Here is a 7,426-nt window from a genome sequence, read left to right as displayed (position 1 = left end):
CGCAATATGTTAGGAAATTATTGTTCTGTAATTCCCATCTACAAATTTATTGCATGGATTTCAAATGGATTTCCATTCCCTCTCAAACGGATTGCATTTTATTACTTCAGAAAAGCTTTACAGCACCGTGAAAAAGCACAACTTTTTATGAGTCAGTGTATTTATATTCGTGGTCCCACTCAAAGAAGGAAGGATTTTATGTAGCTCAAGACATCTATAAATAGTAAAATAATACCTCATTATTTGCAGTTTATGGCTGCAGCACACGTCTAAATATTTTTAGTATTTACTGCCACCAGGCACAATCTGGCCAACCTTACACTCGTCACATTTATCTCAATGGGAGAGAATTAAACACTTGAATATTTGGGGATGTTTGCAACATTCACTAACCAGACCTTTTTGAGGAGGCACTTAGAAGGCTGCAACGTTTTGTTTTTCCAGTGGTTATTTTAACTCGTTTTGCCCCTTGAAGGAGAGATTATGTTCTGAACTTGGGAATGTATTTTGTTAAATAAAACTTTGCACATGCTCTGTGCACATCTTGTTGGCTTTGGTGCATTGTCTTCATGCTGTAGACATAGAGGAGGGGTGGACCAATAAGCAGGGAATCTTCAAAGGTTTGCTAGCTTATTTAACATCTGCATTCTGTGTTATTAACAAATCTTGTTCTAAGTTCCAAAAGAACAAGTTTGGTGATAGCAATCGGAGGAGCTCAGTAACCTATTTTTATTTTGTTGTGATTCCCTAGTGATAACTGTGTAGTAACAGATTGCTTTGGTTAAAGGTGTATTTGAAAATAATCAGGGATTGTTATGTGTAAGGATGGGCAATGTTTTATTAATTTTGGCTATGCTGTGTATCACATTTGTGGGAAGAAACCCAGTGGGCGAGCTCACTTTTTCTGCTTTTATTGGTCTACGGTTGGTTAGCTAACTGTAGAACTGGTCTGCTTTCATCAGTTGACGCTGGTAAATATAACACTTAAAACACTTTATTTGCTGTTGGGGTTGTGCTACAGTTATCTGAATTAACCAAGTCCGTTTCAGGAATTGTCCCAATTCTAGATAATTAATTGTACCATCTGCCAAATTAATGTGACTTATCAGTCTCTTTTGTTTATTCCCTGAGCTTTCCCCTTAAAAGTCTACCAGATTCATTAGTTTTTCTATTTGGAGATACACTCATTGAGCGTAAACAGCTGTCTGATTTTTTTTTTTTAAAAAAATTAGGGTTTGCAATCTTCCCTAGTCTTATTTAGTACCTCTGGGTTCCTAGAAATTTTAACGTACAAACAGAAATTTGATTTCTTCCATCTCCCATCAAGAGTGAAAAACAACTTCCCATTATGATGAATACGGAATTCTAACGGAGAAAACCATTGTGAGGAATAGGAGTTTTATTATTGTGTTTTGACATATCCCAGTGAAGGCAAAAGACACTGAAGTAAGTAAGGTAAATAGACATTTAATACCATTTTGAGAGATTATTTGTCAAAGATGTGAAGGTCCTATCTTGGATAACATGTGTTAAGTACCTGCACCTTTTCTGTTCCCTCAAAGGTGCCTCTACCACAAACATTTGCTAGTTTCAAATGTTATTTGAGTGATTGCATTGAATTCTTGCAAGCTCTAATAATTCTGTAAGGAGAGGAGAGGGACTGTTGTGGTTAACAGTTGTCCTCCTGGCAACCTTGTCTTCCTTAACATAGTCCTTAAGATACATCAAGGCATATTTTCTGGCACTTTATTTCATGCACTCCTTTTTTGGGAGAAGAGAGACCCTCTTTGAGGAATTGCATCAGGGCCCCCAACCGCCTTAATGCATATTTGGATCTGGGAGAGCTGTTAGTGAACACTAAGGTAATGGGGCCCTTTCAATGTCTAGCTGTCCTTTGTTAACAACAAATTGTTGCTTCTTTCTTTGTGTTGAATATATGCTGTATGGTAATTTATTGACCTAATAGGTATCTAAATCCATTAGCATATGTTGCCGTGCAACCAGTCCATGCAGACTGTAGGCACCCTATATATATAGAAATGAGCAAACCAGTGATATTTTAGGGAGCAGGCTAGCAAGCTCCCTATTTACATCATAGGAGCCTACACAACACAAAACACTGTTGCTGTATGTAGGTTTTATTTTATGTGTTTTTTATCTTATATTTTGGGAATGTACATCCAGGTTTTTTCCCTTTATTTTTTTGGGGGGACCCCAAGAGTGGGCCTCTAAGCTATAGCTTGTTTAGCTTATATGTAAATCCGGCACTGAGGATGGGGGCGGCTGTGGTCTGTGAGGATTCCATCACCCAATGTGGGATTTGATGCTGGCACCTGGTGTTGGGCACTAAGAATTTTTTTTTCCTTTTCATTTGCACAACTTTTCATTTGTCAAGTGACTTCATGTGTCAGCAGTGCTTAACATGAGTTAACAGTGTGATGCCGCAGCAAAAAAAAAAAAAAAAAAAAAACCCTAATGCTTCATCAACAGAAATCTAGTGTCCAGGTCAAGGGAAGCAATAGCACCGCTCCATTTTGCCTTGATCAGACCACACCTGGAATACTGTGCCCAATTCTGGGTACCACAAATTAAGAAGGATGCTCATAAGCTGGAATGTGTGCAGAGGACGGCAACCAAGATGGCCAAGCGTCTGGAAACCAAGCCTTACAAGGAGTGCTCGAAGGAGCTCAGTATGTTTAGCCTAGAAAAGAGGAGGCTGGGGGGAGATATGAAAACCACCTTCAGATATCTCAAGGGCTGTCACATGGAAGATGGAGCAAGCTTGTTTTCTTCTTCTGGAAGGTCTGACTTTAACCAATGGCTTCAAGAAAGGAGATTCTGCCTAAACATCAGGAAGTACTTTCTGAGATTAAGAGCTGCTTGACAGTGGAACGGTCTCCCTTGGGAGCTTGTGGACTCTTCTTACTTGGAGGTTTTTAAGCAGAGATTGGATGGCCATCTGTCATGGATGAGATTCCTGTATTGCAAGCGGTTGAACTAAATGACCGTTGGGGTCCCTTCCAGCTCTGTGATTCTTTGAATCACCTTAAAGGTAAAGGTAAAGGGACCCCTGACCATTAGGTCCAGTCGTGGCCAACTCTGGGATTGCAGCACTCATCTCGCTTTTATTGGCCAAGGGAGCCGGCATACAGCTTCCAGGTCATGTGGCCAGCATGATTAAGTCGTTTCTGGTGAACCAGAGCAGCGCACGGAAACACTGTTTACCTTCCCGTCAGAGTGGTACCTATTTATCTACTTGCACTTTGATGTGCTTTCGAACTGCTAGGTTGGCAGGAGCAGGGACCGAGCAGCGGGAGCTCACCCCGTCGCGGGGATTTGAACCACCGACCTTCTGATCGGCAAGTCCTAGGCTCTGTGGTTTAACCCACAGCGCTACCCGCGTCCCTTTTGAATCACCTTAGGCTATACCAAATGTGATCCTATCTGTGCAGGACTAGCTGTGCTACTACAGTTGTCCATGCACTAGTAACTTCTCATTTGGATTACTGCAATGAGCTACATGTGGGTTGCCTTTGAAAACATTAGCTCTTCTGTAATAATAACAATATTTTTTTATTTATACCCCGCCCTCCTTGGCCAGAGCCAAGCTCAGGATGGCTATCACCAGTAAAATTACAATAAAAACATAATGGGGAAAAAACAATTTAAAATATGGGTTAAAATACAATTTAAAATGCAGCCTCATTTTAATAGTAGCCCATAGATCAAAACCATAAGGGGAGGGAAACATAAGGGTCAGACTGAGTCCAAACCAAAGGCCAGGTGGAACAGCTCTGTCTTGCAGGCCCTGCGGAAAGATGTCAAGTCCCGCAGGGCCCTAGTCTCTTGTGACTGAGCATTCCACCAAATCGGGGCCAGTACTGAAAAGGCCCTGGCCCTAGCAGAGACCAATCTAACCACCTTGTGACCTGGACAGCAAAAAAGTTCTTCTTCTCCATATTATAGTTTTATATACTGCTTTTTATTTACAAAAGAGAAAGAGGTATAAATACAATATAATATAAACATAATAAAAAACAACAATATCCAATAACCGTCAGTAAAGTATTATTGCAGGAATCAAGTACATCAAGGATCTGGTACTGGTGATAATGGAAAGCATGGGTGAGTAACCCACAGTGGATGCCCGCCTCATCTCAATAGGGAGAGTATTCCACAATACACTGGGCACGACAGAGAAAGCTAAGACTGCCAATACAACATGAAGATAATTCTTTGCCACCTGCTCTGTCAAATTCAAAGTTCTGATGTGTTTGCCTTTAAAACCCTAAATGGCTCGATACCAGGTTTCCTGAAGGACCACCCCCTCCCATATAGATATACAGTATCTGGACCCTAAGCCCATATTCTGAGGCCCTTCTGTGCATTCCCCACAGTTGTCTGCTAGAGAAAGTCTTTTCAGTGGCGGCACATCATCTGTAGAATGTCCTATCCAGAAATAGCATCTTTTTGTCATCAGGCAAAGACCTTTCTATTTTCCCATGCATTTTAATTTGCAAACCATTTGGTGATTTTTCAGGCCTTTGTTACTCTTTCTTGTTGGTGTTCTACTCTGCAGTTGGTATTATCCTGCTTTGGATTTCATATTATGTCTTATTTCTACAATTTATGGTTGTAAACAGACCAGAGAATTGCAGTCACTGCTCTGCAAACAAGCAGCCATACCCCCAAAATTCAGGCCACTGTGAATTTGCTTCACCGTGTTATGTCATTGATTTAATCAGTTTTTTTTTTCATCTAAGCACCATCTGCCTCACAGTCCAAATGTTAAAGCGGTGTTGGGGCAGAGTGCATCTCTGAATGCAGAAACAACTTTTGCACTGCTAAGCTTCACAGAGTCACATGTTCCACCTGGACTGTGACCCCTGAGTTCTTTCAGCAGAAACATCTTTGGATCCAGAAGTCTGCAACTGGAGCATGACAAATCTGTGGTCACCTTGGGAAAGCAGAACTGTTTTTAAAGTAGCCTTAATCTGGCCAAACCAGACATTCCTTTTAGGTATTTTGTGTCTGAATGATCTATGATAATGTTAATGGGCTTTGTCATTTATTTGGATTCACCACTCTGCCAAGGGCAAGGCCTGTGGTTGGAAACAATCATGTTTGCATATACAGAATTTATCCTTTATATTCCTGCACTTTCTACTTATTTTGTTTTGCAATTATAAATAATTAACATCCCTTTAATGATTTTTTTTTTCAAATTGCTCTACCTTAAGGGCTGTATTTTTTATTTTTATTTTTTTACCCCAGGCACACGTGTAACCTCCAGTAGAAAATTAAGAGTTATGGAGTTATGTACCAGAGGAAGCTGTGTTCTTTTTTAAAAAGGGGGGGGGGCGCCTCTTAAAAATGCAAATCTATGCAGCACCGATGCCAAAATAGCTGCTCCAGTAAGTGAAACTAATGTGCTGAACTTGCCAGTACAATAATCCAAAATATGGAATGGATCCCAAACAACAAAGTTCTGAATTCTAACTTTTCTCAGTAGTAAACAGCGTGTTACCAAAACAGCTAACTTTCATTCCTTGAAGATGCTTTATGCAGGAGTTGAAAGGAACTGCCCTTAAATGCAAATTTCTAATTTTGTCATGAAAGTTATCTATTGACCGGACAAATTTAAGTAGACTTTCCCACAGCACTTTGACTACTCAAGTGTGGTTGCTTCTTCTGCCGACTGCACTGGGGGCGTTTGGCATGACTGGCTTAAATGCCCCCCTGGCCAGCCAGGCATGAAAGCAGACAATATCTAGCCAACCAGCAAGGTACTGACCAGCAATAAGGGCCTCTGATTGGCCCATTTGAACTTAAGGGAATTTAGGCTTCCAGAAGCTTTCCTCTGGCTCCATTCCAATATATAATATAGGGTTTATTCAGTCAACAAGCTTTTGTTGAACATCACCTTGATTTCAGAGCAGTATGAGATCCAGGCACTTGCCCAGGGTCTGTGTTTCCTTTGGAAATGAGGCACAGATGAGACTGTGGTGTCTTTATGTGATATGGATTATTATTTACACATATATACAACCTGAGCCTTTGATGGAGAGGTTCACAACATTAGCATTAACCCCAAGAGGTTCATCATATATATATATATATATATATATATATATATATATATACACACACACACACACACACACACACTTAAAAGGCTGTAGCATGTTAATCAGTCAAAGGCTTGGTAGAAGAGGAATGTTTCTGCCTGGCACCTAAAGATGTATAATGAAGGCACCAAATGAACCTCCTTGGGGTTTCTACCACAGCTGCATCCTTGGGTTCAAGAAGAAATCACCCATGGCTCTCCCTCTGCTTTTCCACCCTTCAAGCTTTCTCCCTCTAGGTCACATCACAGCAAACTCTGCTCAAAACTCTGTCCTCCTGATTATCTAAGAGCTGGAGGAGGTGCCCCACCCATTTGCCCTCTGGCACGGAGTCCCCTCTCTTCTGCTTTCTTAATAGCCCATCATCTTTTCCTTTGTTCTCTCTTAATGGCTCATCTCCCAGGCGATTACCTCATAAGGCCTTGTGTTTTAACCCTTGCTGGATCCAGGGGATCAGGAGGCTTAATTAAATTCTAACACTGACTGGGTCCAGGGATTTAGGGGAATCTGACACCCCCCAAATTCGTAACAATATATATTATATTACGAGGTTGGAAGGGGGTAGGCTGTGTGCCAGACCCTTCTAATGCCTTCATGGGATAGTCTTCCTGGTGAGGTGATGGCCTAGGAAATGGGAACAAAGGAAATGGCTTAATACAACCCGCTGCTCAACTTCCTGCTAGTTAGAAAGACGAATGCCAGAGTTGAGAATACAGCTTCTGGCAGCTCATCATCTAGTGAGAACAAACCAGTTCCTGTGCCTCTATGGTAGGGTCAGATTGTATTCATGTGTAAACAAAACCATATATCCTAAAGACCCCGTGGTTTCTGCCTCACTCTGAAGGAAACTCAAACCCTGGGTGATTGTCCAGAACCTCCAGAATCTCACACCACTCAGAGATTGCGGTGGCCTGCTCCAATGAGTTAAAGAAATGTTTAAAAATACTTTTATTAAAAAACCAGAAGCCTTTTTATTGGGTATAGTGGGTGAAGATATTGGGTATAGTGGGTGAAGATAAAAGACTTTTTATTGGGTATAGTGGGTGAAGATAAAAGACCAAGGGAAGATAAAAGACTATTTATATATGCAACAACTGTGGCAAGAATTCTCTCAGCCCCAAAATGGAGACAACAAGAAGTACCAATGACAGAAGAGCGGTAGATGAAGATGATGGACTTTGGAGAACTGGCGAAGCTGACAAGAAAAATCCGAAACCAGCATGATCAAGTATTCCAAAATAGTAAATATATACAATATCTGAAAGATTATTGTAAGGAATTAACATCACTAGCAGGGTTGT

At 41.0% G+C, this 7,426-nt stretch overlaps 1 long non-coding RNA gene across 1 annotated transcript; it reads right to left on the bottom strand.

Moving 5' to 3' along the window:
* Positions 1 to 4,042: 4,042 nt before the first annotated feature.
* On the bottom strand, positions 4,043 to 7,063 carry LOC310696153. Its single transcript, XR_014520454.1, has 3 exons — positions 6,227 to 7,063; positions 5,766 to 6,049; positions 4,043 to 5,685 (listed from the first exon to the last, which is right to left on the bottom strand). It is a non-coding gene; the product is annotated as an uncharacterized lncRNA (long non-coding RNA).
* Between the last annotated feature and the right edge of the window lie 363 nt (positions 7,064 to 7,426).

Source organism: Podarcis liolepis (assembly GCF_965112155.1).
Source record: "Podarcis liolepis genome assembly, chromosome: 17".
NCBI lineage: Eukaryota > Metazoa > Chordata > Lepidosauria > Squamata > Lacertidae > Podarcis > Podarcis liolepis.
This window is presented reverse-complemented; position numbering and strand designations above follow the sequence as displayed.